Below are 20,607 nucleotides of genomic sequence, written 5' to 3'. Positions count from 1 at the left end.
AAATAAGACAAAGAAAAATATGCTTAGTGTAAAACAAACAAAAAAACCCAATAAAATCTGTGCTCCCACAGCAATACCAGGGCAGCTGGAGTTTGTACAGTAAACGAAAGAGGAAACCTCTCAAAAGCAATAGAAAAAACTCCTTTGTTTTCATACTGTTTCTTTTTTCTTGTCATGTTCTATTCCCCTATTCAAATAGATTAATAAACCTTTAAAGGAAAAGGAAAGGCAAAAAAAAAATCCCTGTAGCTGTACTGACACCTCAGTGGCTGAGGCCTCCCTGCAAGTTGCTGTCTGATGACACTCCCTTCCATAGAAGGAAGTAGGAGAATTTTACTGTCCTGGACCAGCCAACCTCTCATACTCATTCTGACCAAATTGACTGAAGCATTTGTTTCTCACTCCTTTTTTTCTTTTTACCTTACCTAGAATAAAATTTTATTCCTTGGCTTAACTAAAATTATAAGAAACTTGGTGTAATAAAGTGATGAAATGATGAACTGTGCAGCTGCCTGGAAAAGTCATGTACTCTGATTCTTAGAGATGGATTATTTATTTTCCAAATATTTTCTTGAGGTTTTTCCCTTCTGGATGCCTTTGCACTTTTTCCCTAGATGAGGAGGAAATATGTACTGTTGGTTAAAATAAATTTGCAATGGGCCAGCTGGAGGTGCAGTCAATGACTGAAAGAAAACCTAATACCTGAGTAAGACCTGTAGCCTCTAGGAAGTGAGTTTTGGCCTTTGGTGACATTTTTTGAAAGGTGCTTACTGTGCTTCAAATCGCGGCATTACAGATGGTTCATTAGGTTCTGTGTGCAAATTATAAACAGAATGTGGTTGTTAGGTGAGCAGGTTTACAAAACCTTAGGAAACTAAGCAATTGTTTTTTGATTCTCTGCCTTTCTACTTACTGGCAAAGTATCTTCCTCTTTGCTGCAGTGTGGGTCTCTAGCAACAAAGGTAGAAATTTCTCTTTGGTTTTGCAAACTACTGCAACTGCTCCATCACTGTGCCCAGTCTCAAGAATATCTGTCCTTTTGAGTGATATTCTGCAATATCATATATATTTTTGCAATAAAAGTCATCCATAATGATTTTATTTTCCTAACTCTCTTTCAGTATCCCTCTTCATAAGAGCTAAGGGTTTGTAGGGTATCCAATATCTTTACTCAGAGGCCACTAATTTTTGATAAATCTAGTAATACTCTTTTTAATTTCTTTGTGTAGCTGTATTGTGGTTTTATAGATTGATTGGAGCTTTGCCTACACATGCCCTTAAGCTCTCAGGAAGTGAGATTCATAATTTCAATGAATTTACACTAAATATAACTTGATCAATTAAACTGCATTTCAGCAAAGAGATTATAAGAAGTCAACAGACAGTAACATAAAACCATTTTATAAACACTGTAATTTCCTTTGGATAATTGTCTTGGTTTTTGAATTGTTAAGGAACAACACACATTCCTTTACTTCTGGACAAAAAAAAAAAGTTAAGCATCAAGAATTCTTGGAATTTAATGGGAATTCTAGTGAAAATCTATATGATGTAATTAGTAAATAACCCAAACAGTAGTGTGATTAGCATCCTGGACTGAAAACTGGTGATAAGAGGTCTCTCCGCCCATGCTGAGTAGTTGCTCTAGGGCAGGGCGAGCTTCTAGCGGGCTACAACATTTCTGGAAAGTGTAACAGGCTTCAGGACAAACTACTCCAGTGCTTCTGTCTCTGACCTTGTGCTTTGGGGATGCTGAGATTTTTCCAGAATGAACAAGTACTGGGATACCTTTCAGAATTATCCACATTTTTACTCTGGTTTATGTTGTGGATCTTGCACGATGTGTTCTACAGTTAGTTCAGGTATATGGAGGACGTGTGATGCTGCACTTACTGCAGTTCAGTCAGAAATAGTCATTTTCTGCAGGTGGCAGGTGAAATCCACTGGGGTATTAAAGAAAAGTTCTCTCCGCCTAAGGTCTGTTGTTGCATTTGAACTGTAAACTGAAATGACAGTCGTGTGCATGGCAGAACACCCAAGAGAGAATACCAAGAGCAATGCCACCTGTTATTCATTGCATGACTAGTGAAAAGACACAGGGTCTTACCTTTGCATGAGAAGATATGATGTATTTCTTCTTTTACTAGTGAAGAAATTCTGACACAGATTATGTGTGCATTGAAAGGTAAACATTTCCATCATGTGTTTTACATGCTGTAGCAGTAACTATTATTTCCTTTAGGATCTTATAATATTTAACAGTACCTAACTTTTATGAAATATTTAAACCAATACGTATACTTAAGTTTTAGAAGGTACATAAATCCTATAGTTTATTCTTGACCAAGCTGTGTAACATATATGATGCTTTTCCAATAACGCATTTCTTTAAATGTGATAATAGAAAGGTTTTTACTTTGGAAAATTATATCAGCTTGAAAAATATATATAAAAATATATTAAAAGAAATAGAAACAAGTACCAAAAGTTATATCTGTAAAGAGAGAACAATACGGTAGGTCTTCTGGTTTACTAGTAAGTATAGCTTAAAAACTTCATGAAGACTGTTGTCTGCTACTTAGGAGAATGTCACAATAAATGCAAATTATTATAAGTTGTATACCTAGCCATGAAAGTGAATGTTTCCTTTTAGAAACAGATGAAGTTTTATGGTTTTCTTTGCTGTCTCAGGTAGTACCAACGAATCTCTCAGGGATTTAGAAGATCTTGTGAGGCTGGAATCCAGTGGATACATTTCCCTCATCTGACTCATGCTATAGAAGCACAGCATCACCAGAGAACTCTCCTCCTCATGTGTCTGCCAGTACAGACCTTCCGTCACTCCTATGGCACAGAAGGCAAACTGAACAACCCTGACTATCTTTAAAAGCGATGAATTGGTTTAGGAGTTCAAAAATAAGGCTGGCATGAATTTCCTTCCGGGGTCCAACCTTTCTCTTCAAGTTTGCTGAAGGTGGTCGGCTGAGACTGGTAATTTTTAGGGCTCAAAAGGTAAGCAATGAACTGTCCGTTGTCACACTGATTAGTCTGAGGCAGGGTCAGGAATGAGAACTGAGCCCTGAGATCCAGTGAGAAACTTTGGTCTGGATAATTTACAGTATCTTTAAACAGTCCAGATTTTCTATGCTTGTGTACTCAACATCATCTGAGATTACTTTTCTTTAAGAGATTTCAGATTAGTTTGACAAAAGCAGACACATCCTAGACACAACTAGATTACTAGTTGTATTTGAAATCTTTAACCTAAACCCAGACTTTGTTGGTAGGGTTTATCAACAATTATTTTTATGTATTAAAAAGTGTGCCCTTGGCTTTAGTCAGAGTGTGTGGTCTCTTGGAAGACAAAGCCAGTTCAGTGTCCTGTTGTATAATCTGCTGGTCATGTCAAAGGTCCGTGTTAGAGTCTGCGAATGCCGAAGTCAAAGAAAACTGATTTAATTTAGAACTTGTCCCTTTCCCTATTTTGAGAGAAAATACTGATTTCTTTTCAGGCTTATGCTGAGAGCAGCCAGGTGCTCAGATAGCATGAAACTATCCTATAAGAAAGGAGAACCAGAGGCTAAAAGAGGCAGAGACAGTATCAGAGGAAAGGACACCTGCAGGGAAAATAAATGAAATATCCCTCATGGAAGATGATATCTTTCTAACTTCTTGAGGGTTGGTCCCACTGTGTCAGACAATCACAAATGAAGGGAAAGGAGAAAACATAAAACAAATCAGTGCTCGTCATACTGGTTTTTGAAACGATAGTAATTTACTATCATAGTACTTGAGGGCAAATCAGACTGAGGTGTCATAAATAAACCATGTAACATTTGTTTTTCTGCACGTTGTCATATTTCTGTGTTTCTGAGTTTGGATTGCAAGTCAGGTATCATTTTATCTTGCTAACCATTTGGTATCAGCTTTGTTCCTCCATCCTTGTTTCAAGATGAGTCCAAAAATTACATGTTTTTACTTCCACTAGCATGAGGAGTTAGGACATGGGAAAACAGCAGAATTGTCCACTATGATGAGTGTTTTCAAACCTTTGGCAACAGCTTATGTTCTGCTGGCACAAATAAGAAGAGTTTATATTTTTTTTATTAGTTTTTAACACAATGAAATGTGTGCAGGACCCTTAATGAACTACAAATGTAATAAGAGCAGTTCAAAGTCTTGAAATTGTTTTCTGTGGCTTCTTGAATGTCATAGAGGCGAGTTCAACCAGGTTCATGTTAACATACATAAGAATACTTTTGCTGTTGTTGTTTTCGTGGACCAAAGAAAGATCTCACTTGAATATCAAATGTAAATAAAATCCCATCTAGTATGTAAGAAAGCAGTACGGTGTGTAAAACAGAAACAGCTGTTTCACTGAGTGAAGTTAAAATTGATGGCTGCATACACGGATGGATATGTACAGATTCTTATCTCTTAGCAGTGTAGGAGCACTCAGGCTTGTTCCAAGGAAGAGGAATGTTTTATGCTATACTGGCAGGCACTCCAGTTATACTACACAGATTTTTAAGTCCTTTAATACTAAGTGGTTGAACCTTGTGATGTGCTGAACTTCCCAGTTCTCCTAAGGAAAGCGAAGGGAACAGGGGTTTCTGATACACATTGAAAACGTGTAATGTCTAAAGGGAACTCCCCTGCCCCTGTGTTTTATCAGATGTTCAAAGATGAAAAAGAAAATATGCTGGATTTGGGTCATTCCCTATGTATTTTAGCTTAGTCCCTCAATGCTTCCTTTAGGTACTGAAGTGACCAATGAATCACTTCCTGAAGGAGATGACAGACTTGAATTTACAAAAACCTGCTGATCCTCAGTCCTTCTCAGATATGTGCTAGCTCTTTGTCAACACTGGTCTTGATATTTTTCTTCAAGTGAAATGCAGGAAATATTTTGTAAAACAGGTCTCTTCTTTGAGCCCACAAGGGACTCTCAGGTCTTGAGGTCTGTAGTGCAGAAGAGACCATTCTTCCTCCTTTAGTGTAAAAAGTCAGCTGGGAGGCAATCCCTAGGTAGAAGATGAATTGTAGTGTGGAGGTAAGTTACCTTAGCCAACTACTGCCTAAACATCACAGCTTGTGACTTTTCTGTAATTATTGCATTTAATACAGCTAGTTACTTGCACAAAAGAGCTTCCGGATGCAGCAATTTCCATGGAGGGCTGTTTGGGAATGTAGAGGCCCATCATTTAGCTCTGATATTGTTGGGTTGTCAGAATTGATCATAGCTCTTGACGGAACACTTCTAGCTTTTTTTTATGGAGTGCATCAGAGTGACATTTCATATTGTTTAAGTAGGAGTGATCTGTTAGTTTATATTTTATCTAAAACTGCAGAGCAGATGACCTCCCTCAGGGTCTAAATACATGAATCCTATGTGCATGTTACAATTAATAGTAGAGCTAGGAGAGAAATTCATAACAAGGGGCCGAAGAGCTGGGCAGAGCAACTTGTCAAAAAGAAGGAAATTCCACTACAGATTAGCTTATTTTTAAGCATGTCAAGCTCTACATACAAACATGATATATTGCTTCCTTGTAATGTCTGTTTAGGCCCAGATGCTCGAGGCACTGTCAGGGAGTGCTGTAAATTTTGTCTGAGTCAGGGCAATTCTGATTGATCTCTGAGTGTAAAATCGATAAGAAGACACTGTCATTTTCTTAAAGGATGAGCTAGAAAAGGAAAATAAATTAAGACTCCACTGAATGTCTATCTCCAGTGCTCATTAATTCAGTGTGGTCTGTACTTTGTTAATGTTATGTCCACAGCTTTAATCTTCCAGGTGCTCTTCCTGCAGATAGTCGACAGCAGCCCTTTATTATGTTATGTATATTTCATCTACACGTGGTGGAAATAAAATGTCTGCCCTCTTCTTTCCCCTGGCTCCTGATTAATCCATTTTATTATTTTTCAGAAATACATCACTTGGGTACTGATTAACTTAAAAATGGAAAGCCATTGTCTTTCTTGCATGTCCTTCATCAGAACTAACACACTGGCTGCTCATTTGTCTTGAGTTGTTACAGCAAATAACGACTACCAGGCATTTCCCCTTATGTAATATACTTCAGGGAGATTAATTTACTTCTGCTCTTTTTCTCTGTTTCTTTTTTGTCTACTAAGACTTTTTTGACGTTTTGAACTCCCTCCCAGCTCCCACTCTCCTGCTTCCTCTTAAACATTTTACAGCATGCGCCTAAGGAGCAGTGCTAAAACTGGCCAATATAATCTTCAGTCGTGCTGCTGCAGATATAGCTCCATTCTGGGCTGACTTGCCTTGTTCTGCACTTGTGATTATGAGTGCAGAGGTTTGTCCCTTAAAAATAACGATACTTTGTCACTTTAGTCCTACAACCTTCTCGTACACAAAGTCACATAGAAGTTACCAGGACTGGCAAGGCGAATATAGGCTACTCACAGGAGCACATATTATAGGATAAGATGCTGTTACACTGAAATACAAAATTATTTTTATTGCTAAGCAGTCATTTTCCCTTCTAGATATGTATTCTCAGCGTATAAATAACTTCTAAACATAAGTAATAGTTCATTTTATGCTTTTGTTTCTGCTTCACAATGTTAATATCAGGACCCAAAAAACTTACTGTCTCCACATATTCAAATACAGTGGTTATGAATGATGAGGTATAACATGTAAATAGTTTTCAGCAAGTAAAAGCAATATTTTCCATCTTTTTCTTTTTTCCTCCAGCTATTCCTAATAACTAAAATTCTATTTACTTACAACTTCATTATATACCTCTAGCGTGCCTTGATTGGGAAAACAGAGGTAGTTAAAAAAGAAGACCTCTTGACTTCAACAAGCATCTAATGCATATTCATGAAGCATCTTATTCCCATTCCTTAACAAAACACAGCACATGCCAATTAATTAATTTTCATGGAGAGGTCATTGGTGAGACTAGATCTTGGACTGCTGTTTCTAGTTGAGCAGACTCCACTTAAGGAGTGGATTCAGTGATCTCATCAAGCACTCTGTAACATTTTATCTGAAAATTATCCATCAGGATTTTTCCTGTATTCACTGAATTTTTGAATTTCAGAGAAGCTCAGAAAGTCTTTTAAAAGTTGCATTAAATATTTCTAGAACTGAGTATATTCAGCTAAACTCTAAAATGCTATATGCTTCATCTATGTTTATCTTTGAAAAGAGCTATAAGGCAACTGCTAGGTCTTTTTTCTGGTTATATATCAAAAATTTATACTTTGAGATAGTTCACTACAAGTGGTAACACTTCAGAAGAGGTTGAGCTTTCATCCAAATCTACTGTTCTTACCACAGGGATACTTCCAGTAACATCTAAAGTATTAAGATCCCTTTCTTGGCATACACTGTCAAAATGTCCTTTATAGTATTTAAGTTAAATTGTGGATTGTATCACCCTTGTGTATTAGGAGAGAACCAGCTACCTGACTTGCACTTGACTTGCATGGCCCCATCTCCAAGCTCCTGGGAAGTCCTGGTTCCGTGATATTAGCAGTGATACTGACATTGCTATACCTGAGATAAATATACAAAGGTGAGGTCATGGCCAAAAACCCTTTAGGGAAGAGACAGGATATGTAGTATTCTGTAGCATCTTCCAAGCCACCCATCAAGATAGTCTGTATTTTTAAACAGAAAAAGCCATAAACTTCCTTCAGACAATAACATTCCACATTAGGAGGAAAATTATGATGAACTAAATGCAGAGGGTAGCCTCAGATACAGAATTGCCTCTGGGTTAGATAAACACTGATCTGATTGTTGTCTGAGTTACAAATCTGTAAACCCCTCTGACAACCAGTTATTTGCAAAGGCAATAAGCATTTGTGATAGGGGAGGGTTTCATAGTAGTTATGCTGCCTAGCCACATATCTAGATCAGCTGAATTTGGGAGTCAAGTCAGAAAATCTCCATCAAAATAGAATTGCTCCAACTGAGCGTTATTGAACAACTGTATTTTTCAAACACATTTTGAATGTGACTGAAATACAGCAATAAGTTTATAAACTGTATCATAGTAGACATTTTTATACTGTCCTTGAAAAATGTACCTATAGTTGAGTGGATGGAATGGATTTAATAGTAATATATAACATAAATATATGTAGTAAATATATAAAGCTATGTATATAATGCACATACCAAATAACAATACATGTATATCCCAGATTACCTGCTCTCCAGAGCTTCTGCTATGTGTGTACTTTAAACAACAGACACTCAAACCTGTGCAAATTCTTTTACCCTCAGCATGTTCCGAAGGTGGCATTTGACATCCCTTGACCAAGTTTTTAAAACTCTGCTTGTATGCACTTGAAGGACTGTGTGAATTTTTGTGAGCTTATTTTACTAGAGGAGCAGTTCTAACTTTAGATCTATGTGTTTAGTGCATAAACAGATGAAACATCTGTAGGTTTTTATAGAAAAAAAAACACAACCACACTTCTATTACAAGAAGAAACAAAATTCACCTTATTTAAATTAAACTAGTGCTGATTTAATTATTCATATTAGTATTCTCACTAATTATAGTAATTGAACTTAACATTTTCTGTCCTATTCTTCCATCATGTGACTAAACTAAATAAATTGTAACTGATCCAAAAGTTGATTATATATATATATGTATATTTATATATGTATATGTATTTGAGTATAGCAAATAGGGTGATAGAAATGTAGGCTTTGGGCCAGGAGACTTAAGCAGTCTAGATTTCCTCTGGGAATAGTACAATGCTTATTAAAAAATATCAAAATGATAGCTAGCTGCTCTTCAACAACAATTCTTGACAGGATTAACTAGATCCTTAAATACAAAAGAAGAAATGCTTTTACAGCTATACCAAGGATTTGTTTATGAGTCCCTTTAAGTTTTTTTCAGTCAGACTTCCATCAACTCCATGGAAACAGAAAACCAAGTTGGATCAAGTTAATTTAAGCAATATAAAAAGAGGTTAGATGCACAGAGCATATTGAAATGTATCTGTTTATAAAGGGATAACAATTTAAGAGACCTAATGTGCTCTACTGTCTGTGGTTGCTTAAAGATTCAGGATTTTTGCCAGTGCAACTACGTACTGGTGTTCTAAAAAAAATTATTTAGGTAGGAATTTTTCTTGATTTTGAAAACAGAATATTGCTGTACAACTTTACAATGAGGTGTTAATTATACACAATCAATAAAGGTAGAACATCACACATTTCTTGAGGTTTTGTTTAACCATGTTTAGGTTTCTGTCAAATAGGCTTGGGATAGATAGCTGAAAAGGAAGATGATACACAAGTTGCTGTGGAATGGTAGAATAGAGAGCCAAAAAAAAAAAGCCCCAAGAAATGGATATTCAAGTGATTTTAAACTGATGGCTTGGATCCAATGGCAAAAGCTCAATGGGAAATAAGAAAATTAGGAATTTACATTAAAATCATAAGGTGAGTTTAAGAAAATCTGAACTTTGACATGGTTCATTCAACTGTGTCTGTCATATTGATCTATGAGATTTACCATTACAATGAGAAATTTGCATAGAAGGGTTTATGCAGGTTATGCCAGTATTAATTGCCTGTCTTGTTACTGTCTTGGGCAATCTAATATTTCTCAAAGTAATTTTATACTTTTGCTATTAAACATCTGGGAATAATTTTTCAAGGTAGTGAAATTTATCCACAGCTGTTCTGTGAACACTAGTGGTAGCTGGTATACCAATCACAATGTTTCATAACACTCAGGACATAGGTGTAAGAACTCATTGCTCTTTCTGAGCAGTAATTCATTGCTTCTTACAATGAATTCATGCTTCTTACATATGAATGTCTGCAAATTTATAAAAGACTGGGTGTTATTGAAACCAACAGGTTAGTTTCCTTTGACTTTGGTGGGGGGCAGGATTGATCTGAGAATGTAACCAGATTGATGTTCTTTATGATTGTGCATACTGAGAAGTATTAATGAGAACATGTTTTACAGTATATGTGCTGCATTTACTTCCCATCCCAAGAAAACTCAGACCTGCTGTATGGTTATATATCTGTGGTGTGGCTGGAATCCACATTCTTTTGGATATGAATAGCAGCAGTAAATCAACATACAGGTTTATAGTGTATCATGAATCTCCTTTTCTACTAGAATATTTGAAACAGCAGCAGACGACTTGATTTTGTGAGTTCTAAAGCAGTGCTTGTTACAACACAGGATGTCTTCTACAGTGACTACTGTTGTGAAATACTTGGCTTAGCGGCTTTATGAAGGCATCATAACGTTCTTCTGACCTTTGCAGGTTTTTCTTAAACAGTTTACCTTCGTTTTAGACACTCCTTGGGAAGCAGTTGAGTTCCTTCAGAAGATTTCACCTGCTATTTATCTTTCAAATCAAGGTACCAAAAGAGAAAAAATGCTTCTCTGTAAATCACCAGTATTAATATTCTTACAAATTTGAGTCACTTACTTCTTCATATGGTACGCTTTTGGGATACTTTTTTGATGTAGCATTGTCAAAATGAACTGTAGCCATGCTTTATAATACAGATGACTCTGTTCTATGAAATACATGACAAAGAGACAGCACTACACTGGTCTCCTTCAAATGCATGATCACTTTATGACACTCATCTGCTCTCTTGCCATCACTAAGGCACCCAACACTACTTCACCTGGAAATCCTCAGGAGACTCTTAGCAGTCAACCAAGCCCAGAGAGGGTACTGTCATAACTTGAAAACCCAGATGATTGCAAGCACAAATTCCCATTTATGAAATATGAAAACAGGTATAAAAATTAATGTGTTACAGAGAGAGTTTCTTGCTCTATCTTTGTTCTATTGCTTCTGTAATTTCAGTCTTGCTGTTGGAGTCCTGCAGGATTTGTCTAGAAAAACTAGGCAAGATAAAATCATAGCCAAGCCCTGCCAGTATCTTCTGTGCTCCTTGCATTCTGCTCCTCCTTGCTGACAGGACCTCTTGTTTTTTAAGAAAAACCACCTGCAATGGTGACTGGAAATTAGCTCTTATCCTTCCTTCTACTCATGTTCAAACCTAGAATTCTTCATCTTTGTAAAGCAGGACAGTAATCACAGGAGCAATCCTATAATCCACCTTCTGTCTCAATTAGAGCTGCCTGTACAAGACGCTGAATAATGTGTTACACACTGCAGGGCCAGTGCCGTGAGTATCAGGTCTGGTTTCACCCCTGACATAGTGATGGTCCATTTGTATTCCACCCCTGACATAGTGATGGTCCATTTGTATTCCTCTGTGGAACTAGAACCGTGCAATTTCTTGTCTGACTGTTCAAGACATCCTACCTTTTCCGGTACAGGGATAGGTTTTAGGTAGTTAGATGTTCTTATATATAAAAAAGGCAAAAAAAATGGAAATACATGCTTTAATATAGAGAGCTTATACTAAGTGTATCTTTTGAAAAAGCCCTTTCTACAGAGCAGTAATAAAATTAAACAGGGAAGAAGTAGCATACCTGAAATTTGGCCAGTGACCCTTATCTCCAGTGGGGTTTTCACTATCTGTCTAACTCTCACTTCACAGAAGTCATGTTGCTACTCATCATCACCATCAATACTAAGTAGATTTCTCCTCTGGCATTCTTTTCTCCACTAGCAAATGTATTGCTAATCCTTCCACAGTCTACGTCACATTTATCTTTTTTCCAGACTTTTCTTTTGCTTTTATGACTAGAAAAATCCCTCTTCTATGCAGAATAACAGTTCTCCAGTGCCTAGACTCTTCCCTAATCTTGTCTTTAAAGAAATATTTTCATTCTCCATTTCCTAGCTTCGTCCTAACTTATTAATGTTGTATGTGATATGTCATCAATGTTATTAAGGTGCTTAAGTGCTGGTTGATTTCAAAGGACATGTAGTAGTACAAATATGTAAGTATTTGTGAGAAAAGCAGCATGCCTTTTTGTGCCTTGTAAAGCCTTTGCAGGACCACTCCACACTCTGGGGAAGTGAAGTCTTCCATCACAACTTAGGCACCAAGTGACTTCACAGCAACTGCAATTTTATGTTGGTGCTCAGCATGTAAGCAGGGTTACTTAATTTATCAACCCGGCTGCCATAGTCCTGTTGTTAGGTATATAGGTATATCCTATCTCTGTAACATAAACCTACCACAAGCTCACAAGTAGTAATATAAAACCCTGATCTACAGTACTTTTATGTGAACTTGATCTTTTTAACAGGTCAAGATATGTTCTTGCATGTAGCTAAGGCATCTCTTTGCCTTCTGTAGTGTTGGCTGATGCATAACGGAGCACTGTGAATAAGTCTGATAATGGTGGCCATTAAGTTCAGCCTGTTCCTTTTGATTGAAGAATTTTCTTGATAAGAAAAGGAGGCCCAGAACTGACTTTATTTATATATTTTGAGGGATTTTATCATTAGGAAATCATGAGAGTCTAAGAGGAATAAAGGTTTTCTTTATTGTGCTACAGCCTTTTCCTGTGGATCATTTGCCCATTTTTGAGCTGCTGTTCCAGGTTTGTAATCCTAGGTTTGAAAGATATTAAATATCACCTCAGGCATTTTTTAGCCTGTTCAGTTGCATTCCTAGCAAGAAGGGAAGCTGTTCTTATCCCAAATGTTATTCCATTTAACTGTTGCATGGGATAATGACAAAATTTGCTGCCTTTATCATTAATTTACAGTCTGTATTTTTCCCAGGGTGTCTTCTCTGAAGTACCTGCTTATTTGTATTGTTCAATGAAGATAGTGCTTTCAGTAAATTTATCTCAGGACTAGCTGCTGGGCACCATTCCACTACCATGATGACATTGGTGATTGTATTGCCTGAAAGTATGACTATTTAAAAACTTATTGGGAGCAACATACATAATGAAAATGCTTCATCCTCCTGTGGGTCCTTCAACTGAAGGTGCCTGAAACTTTCTCATCAGTTGAAAGAATCCCTAACAAATTCATAATTTGATTTGCAAGGTGAACGCATCTTTGTTATTTTGTTGGGGTTTTTTTGCTAGAGTAGAACTCTTGCTCCTGAGAAAAATGAGCAAACCTGTGCCTCAAGCATTTAAAGCTGTTCCAGGAAAGGATCTTACAGTGGTGGTTCAAATGAAATGTAAGGACAATATAGGCACCTATATGCAAAAGATCTCCAGAAATCCTTCTTGGACATTCACAGAATTCTGTAGAGGCAGATCTATATATCTTTAATTATCTTTGTGACCATCTCTTCTGTTAGTCTGTTTGTAATCTAATTATTGTGCTCCCTTTCCTAGTCCAAGCAGGAATGCCCTGTTCCTTCCCGTTTTGCCCTTTCCTTTTCCTTTTTCCCCCTCCCTATTGACTTTTTTATCCTCGTCTCCACAAAGAGCACAGAAAGTAGTTTGACTATCAGTTGCTAGTTGGGCAGTTTCATTGCTGTAGGAAATGAATTGGAGCTGGATGGGATCTAGGATTTCCTTCCCATGAAAGCACTCTAACCACTACAAAGCATGGCCTTTACCTGTGCCAACCAGGTCATCTTTTTCCATAGAGATTACCTGGATGTCAGGAGAGCCAGAGATTGACCCCTTGCAACACTGCACAACATCACTGCCCAACACAGTGCAGTCTGGCCCCTAGATCTGTAGGAAAAGTGTATTGTTTTACTAGTTGCCTGAGGCTGTGGCCTCTACAGAGCTGTGACACCTGCTAGGTACCCAGCATAAGAAACTGAGGCTTTGAGATCTGTCTTGTGTTTTCTGCTCCTGGCACAGAGCATTTTGAAGTGAAGCATATTCAAGAGTCACCACATACAGGTTCATATGTGAACTGGCTTCTAAAAGCCGGACGAAAGGCACCCTTTATCCAGCAGATGAATTTTTCCTTTGCCATTTGAATTAAGGGCTGGTAATAACAGTGCAGCCCTTAACAAGGTTTGGTATTTCCAAACGTCATTTATTCTGGTTTCATGCATGCTTGTTGATTGTTCTAACATCTTAATTAAAAGTGTAACTCTAATAATGAACTTATTTTTAGCCTGCTTCTCTGAGTGGTGCATTCTATCAAAAGACTGGCAATTCAGGAAGCAGTTAGCTGTGGATCAACAGTGACACAGAGCACTTGTGCAGTTGCTGGGGGTCAGTCAGTATATTTGTTTCACACTGGTGCTAGTCAATCACTTTTGTTTTCCAGATTAATTATGTGGCCTTTCATTAAAAAATGAGGCACTCTGGTTTCTTGCCATTTCCATTTCACTTGTGACTGCCTGGGTGAATTTTACATCAGGGCCTTGCATATGTTAGGGTTTTCCCCTTTTTTAGGCAAGAAAATGGGAAGGGCTCAAATAATTTAAAAACCCAAGGAGGGAGGCGGGCCTGGTCCATATTTTTTGTATATCTATAAAGAAAGATGGATAATATAAGCTCTTCTTGCAGAGGTGAATATTTCACCATGCTAATGTCATTGTCTCCTTTCTCTTCATGTTCTATAGTTTTCAGCAAAAGCTAAAGCAGTGACTATATTCAACACCTGCGTCTTTAACAGCCACCGCAGTATAATTACCTTTCTTGAATATTCTATAGAATTGTCAAACAGCAATTTTCTTTTTCAAGACAAGCTTTTGAATAATGTCGTTTACATACAGAGCTTAACTTCTCTTACGTTGAAAATCTAATTATAAGTATCCAAAACTTACTGCATGTTTGCTGTTTTATAATTCAGTCTACATAAAATTGCTAAAACACAGCACTTTTAACAATTTTTCTGGAGCTGAATTAGCACACTCTTTATTGGACACTTTTTCAATGTTAAATGTAATTGATTCTGTAACAATAGTTTTTGATTTTTCTTACTGTGTTTATCTTAAATTTCCATATATAGGTATGGAGCAAGAGGTGAGGTTACTGGTGGAGGTGCCCAAGGTAGTTTTACTGTTTTTTCATTCAGTGAAAATTTATTTTGTGTTGGAAGAGGAATATCTGAACATTTCAGTGAAAGAATCTAGGAAAAACACCCTAGCATATTTTATTCTATTTGGAGTATTATTCACTGGATATTTAATGTTGATGTTGATTGATTAGACTGTAGATAATTAGCCAGGAAATCTTAGAGCAAATTGTGGCTTGAATTGTGTAACATATCGTCATCCTAGTCAGGCTACTTTGTAGTCTTTGCAATACAAACACGATAGACAACCATCTCGACTATCTCAAGCAGCACAACTTCAGTATTCTGTTAGGAAGGTGACATTAGAACAGAAAATTAACATAACACTGTATTATTTCTTACTGGTGCAAGCTATAAGTTAATGTTATGAAATGTTATGAGCGTATCTGCAAAACCACCTCTTACAAAAATTAAAGAGTATCGTTATAATCTTCCAATTGTCACTCTGGGAATTCCTGTGTTGCCACACATTATTTTCAGTGTATGGTAAGCTACATTTTCCTTCTCAGCCGCTCTTTGGGATTTCAATTCTCGTTGCCAATTTCTGTCCAAGGTTTCTGTAAATCTTTTGTGTCCTTTTTCTAAACATGTGCTATTCTTGAAAAAGAATTTCTCAGCTATTCACTCTGCAGCTTACAATGAAACCTTCTTTAGTTTTCCTTTTCAAATATCATATTCTATGAATGCATATAACACACAAGGTGAAAAATATTTTTAAAGACTATTACACATCCCTCTGATATCAATATGAGACATTGCTCTGTATATGGTTCTATTTCATTTTCTGCATATAAGTGTAATAGTAAATCTTTCATATTTTATTCCTGTTAATTTCATTTCTTTTTTTGTTTTGTTTTGGTTTTTTTTGTTTAAAGATATTAAGTATGCCAAAATCATCACAAATTCCTAAGGTTTTTGAACACATCCCCTTCATGTTGTATTGTATCACATCCAGTTTAACTCTTCACTGCCTCTTCCAGGAATGAAAAAATTCTCTGTGGAGAAGAGCACAAATGTATGTAAAATACCATGCTTCAGTTAAAACATGCATTTCAGGGTCACTATGGGAATAAACAACATCAGATAAATGAGCCTTTTACAACAGCTTTCTGAAAAGTTTTCTTTGAAGTTATCCATTTTGAGTAAAATCCATATATGTGCCAGCAGTAAAAACTGTATATATTTGCAGTCTACTTCTTAAGAGAACATTAGATTTTAAAACAAATCCAGAACAAAGAAGCAACACTGCTTTCCACAGCAACAGCTTAAATTTTTATGTGGTTTACCTCATAAGATCTTTCATGGATTAAAGAGTTAGAACAAGTTTTCTCCATTACAAAATTCTCATTTAATCCTTATCCACACTTAGTTTATCAAATTAAATTGGACAAGATTGATGCAGGGGCTTTTTAAGCCGGACATCATGTGTAAAATCGCTAGACAACAGATTTTAAAGGGTGCCCACCACGACTTGTCACATCATCTTTCCTCAGCCTCAGCTGCCCTTGCATAGTCTTATGCAGGGTCAGGATTCTTCTTGGTGTTACACTATGGACCACTGCAGAGAAACAGAGCTGCGACACAGTCTCCAGCAGAGTTACTTATTACATCCTCAGCCCCCTTCACCTGCCCCAGCCATTCAAAATAACATCACACCATAAAATATTCATGAACAGCCCAGTGCTCCGCCGAGGGCCTCGCTTCTGCAGGTGGCTGTTACATCAGTAATTGCCCGATACTTCCCTCCACAGCGTAAAATTGTTTTCATTATGTGTCATGCACACAGAGCCAAGCAAATCCCTCTTGAGTGGTTTCCCAAGGGCTAGAGGGAGGTGGTACTTAACTTAAACAGGCGCTTTTGGCTTAGATTAAAAAAAAAAGAGAGAAAGAAAAAGCCAGTGAAAGCTCATCATTAACTCTACTTCTAACTGCAACAAAAAGCAGAAGCTCATGCAAAACTCTCATAAAGATTATCCTAAATGTCTCAGTTACTAGGAAGAGCTTTAGTGGCTTTAGCTGTTCTTACGATACTTAAAGCTGCTTCAGCCAGAGAAGAGAATAACTTTCCACCTGACTGAAGTTCCCATGGTTTGCAGTGCAAGGCGATAAGCAGGTTTCAGCAATAAACTCCTGCATTGTGAGACGATAATGCACAGTCAGGTCCCCCCATTTTGATTCAAGGGTGTCTTTTTCTTTCCCCCCTGTGGTGGACTAATCACAGCTCCACTTTGTTTAATTGCAGCAAAGAGAGAAATGTGTTTAAGAAGTCATTCTGGCCCTCTTTAAATGAATGCTCAAGTTCTTCAAAGACAACAAACAGGATGCATAATAAATAAGATTTAATTTTCAGATCAAAATAGGCAGAGTTAAAGATTTTATTGACTGATGTGGGAGAGAGAGATGCTTCTGAAAAGGGGGAGGAAAAAAAGGAAGCAACAAGTGGGATTAAAGTCTTGGGTTTTATGCAGCACAAGCTGGTTTTGCATGGTGGGAGGATCAGTACAGGAATAAAATCTTTCCAGAATTAGTGGTTGGTAGCCTACTGGGCACTTTGCTTCTGATAAAAATGCTTGTAAAACTATGTCAACCCCTTGATAACTGACACGGATGCACCCGCTATAGTATTCAAAATAATACCTAGAAAATCTTGGGCGCGATATATTGTAAATTATGGCTTGGGGTCATGAACTCCAGAGTGGTTGTGGGGGAGAGAGGGTTGGACAGAAAAGTGTTTATCAATCAAAAGTTTTTTCTTTCTGAGTTTGACATGACTAAGCTACAGCCCAAGTGATTGGGAGAGAAACCCTCTTAGTTCATTATTTTTAAAACTATGTTGTTCTTTTTTTATTGTCATCCTTCCACTCTAAATTTGAGATTATGATCCCTCCTTGAAAGCAGGCATATCTATACCAGTGGAAATTAAGTAAACTCATGACAAATTTCTTCCGTACTCTTCTTTTTGAACAATAAAAAAAAAAATAAAAAAAATCACAATTTATTTAGTATGCTCTGTGATATATACAGTGAAGCCATTTTAAATCTGCTTTAAGTCACTTACTAAGGTCTCAAATAAGAAGGTCTACACACTACCTAATGTGATATACTCTAATTAATACTTATAGGAATGAGTCTTCCAGGCTGATTTTGAATTCTATCAGAAGGGAAATGGATATGTTTTTCCTTAACTTCTTGTGGCAAACTACTATGGCCACAGTTTGGTGCTCTTTCGTTGCCAAAACTACATTGCTGGTGACCATGAGCTGTGAGGTCTCATAATTTTGAGCAGGAGCTCGATGTGCATGAAATGGCCATCAGGAGCATCTGCTGCAGGCTTTTTTCCCCTCTGTGTTAAATCGGATATGTGAGGTTATCTGGGATACTGAAAAGCTATACTCAGAAAGTATTTATTTTTTTTATAATGAATGATGGAGTTCTTTTTTGCTTCTGGCAACTATAGGCCTTTTCTGAATACAGCAAATGACTGTTTCAAAATGAAAACCACTATGTGTTTGAATGTAGTATTATGCCTAGTTGCTTTTTGAGTGAAAGGCGCTTTAAAAAGTTAGGTATATCATTGCCAAAAAGGGCTACATAGTATTGTCAGCATTTTGAGAAGGAATAGGTCCTTTTTTTCCTGAAACTCCATTCTGGACAGCTGTTAGTGACTTACCAAACTTTTCATATGGATATGTATGTTAATGACAGGCAATGAACTGGAGATGAAGAGACCCAAACACAGACCGATCTCTTCAGTGCACATCAAAAGCCTTTACAAAAGGAGCAGTAAAAGAGGCAGTGATGGTGGAGCCTTCACTTTTGTACACTGAATTAGTTCTGCAAGCAATGAAACTGATCTTTTCTCCTTGCCAGAAAAGTCTGGTGATTTTTGTGAGTGCTCATTAGCACAAGAGGCATTTGTGAAGATAATTGACTGACGCTGATACTGCTGGCTGTCACAACAGTGCCAGCAGTGTATGTGCGTTTTAATAGTTGTATTTTTTTCCCCTTTCTTAGATATAATGCTTTCTGAAAGATACTGGCTCTCTAAAGATCTAGGAGCTCATGCAAAGCAGGCAGTTTAAAGAACTCCTGCTCAGGGAATCTTTCTGCCTGCCCTGCTGTCTCTCTGCTTGCAGTATATGTGGGGTTATGAGGGCAGAGATAATGTGAATACAGACAGCTAAGAGTCCCATAGCCTTGCCATATTTGAGCCTCACCTTATAGGAAAGTGTTCCTGACACAGAAATGGCAGAAAAATTAAACAAGACAAATACGTGATCATTGGGAAACAACCTTGCAACGTTGGACTTCAAGCAAAGAGATCAGTTGAGGAAAAGAAAGTTGGTTGTTTGAGTGCATGTTTAGCCTCACACAACACAGTTATACCACAGAACCCAACCATGTAAATGCATGATCACTGTGCTTAAAAATGCACGTCTTCTGTGTCATCAGATGGATTCCAGAAATCTCCATTTTCAGAACTGTTCAGAGCCTGAGATGCTCTTTTTAACAGAGGAGTATTAGCAGAGGTATATGGTTGTAATCTGTTTTATGACTGCTAACATCTCTCAGCTTCAACAGTACAGCTTCATAGTATTAAGACAGTGTAAACAGAAACTGAATTTGGCCTCTTGTGTGTTCAAAATGTATTGTTATCAGCAGTGCAAACTCATATTTTTATTTGGTGTTTCTAATGACAAAAAAAAAACCAAAGCAAAGCAAAGCAAACCAAAACAAAAAAACAAGAAAAAAAAATAAAAAAAATTAATAAATAAATTAAAAAAAAAAAAAACAAAAACAAAAACAAAAAAAAACCAAACAAATCAAACCAAACCAACAAACAAAAAACCACAAACAAACAACAAAAAACCAAAAAACACCCAAAACCCCCAACAAAACTAAAAACTTTTATGACCTGGTATTTCAGTTACTATAAAATTCAGAATCGGTGCAATTGATTCAGGGAAGTGTTGCTTTCAGTAAATCTCCAGACTAAAATATTTTGAAATAAACACTTTTAAAATTTTCAAAGTAGCTTTGTTAAGCGTTTTGAAAATATAAACTTCATGGGCTTGAATTCCAAATATTAACTACTTTAATACTTTAAATCCCAATGTCCCCAAATGAAAGGTCAAAATCGAAATAAAATGTTTTGGATTTCTTAACACAGAGCATTGCATCACAATACACTTTATTTCTTCATAATATATCTTGAAAGTTTGAAAATTCCTAGCTTTTTAACTTTCAGTTTACAATGGGAAACTTGTTTGAAATCAAAAATTCTGACAGGACAGGAAAGTTTGTCAGTTGTCTACAACTGGAAATAGCTCCCAGGAGTTTATTGGTGTCAGGAGAAACTTAAAATAAAAAGATAGTAACCAAAAGTGCTTTACTTTTAGCATATGGCTCTGTGTTAATGTTTAGCACAAAACAGTATGTTGAAGATCTAATTTAAGAAAAATTTGAGTCCCCCATTGGTCATCTTGAATTTCTATTTAATTTGCTTTTCTAAATACATTTCAATTCAATCTTCAACTAGAATGCAAAATCTGAATAACTTGGTGTAAAAATTTGAGGAGTACTCCAGTTGACCAAGAAGCTTTTAAAAAGGAATTTCGGCTGTTATTTCATGACCTAAAATAAATGTTGCATAACATTGTCGCCATTTGAGCAAGTAAGATTATGCTA

General features: G+C 36.8%; 1 long non-coding RNA gene across 1 annotated transcript in view; it reads left to right on the top strand.

The window, feature by feature from the left end:
* Positions 1 to 2,718: 2,718 nt before the first annotated feature.
* The window catches only part of LOC113996946, a 62,090-nt gene continuing 44,201 nt past the window's right edge, over positions 2,719 to 20,607 (top strand). The window contains exon 1 of the long non-coding RNA XR_005567120.1: positions 2,719 to 3,012. This is a non-coding gene — a long non-coding RNA (uncharacterized LOC113996946). The remainder of the gene's footprint in view (positions 3,013 to 20,607) is intronic.

Source organism: Pipra filicauda, unplaced genomic scaffold (genome assembly GCF_003945595.2).
Source record: "Pipra filicauda isolate LSUMZ 115617 unplaced genomic scaffold, ASM394559v2 scaffold88_size2543281_pilon, whole genome shotgun sequence".
NCBI lineage: Eukaryota > Metazoa > Chordata > Aves > Passeriformes > Pipridae > Pipra > Pipra filicauda.
Note: the sequence above shows the minus strand (reverse complement) of the source record. Positions and strands in the feature narration are given on the sequence as shown.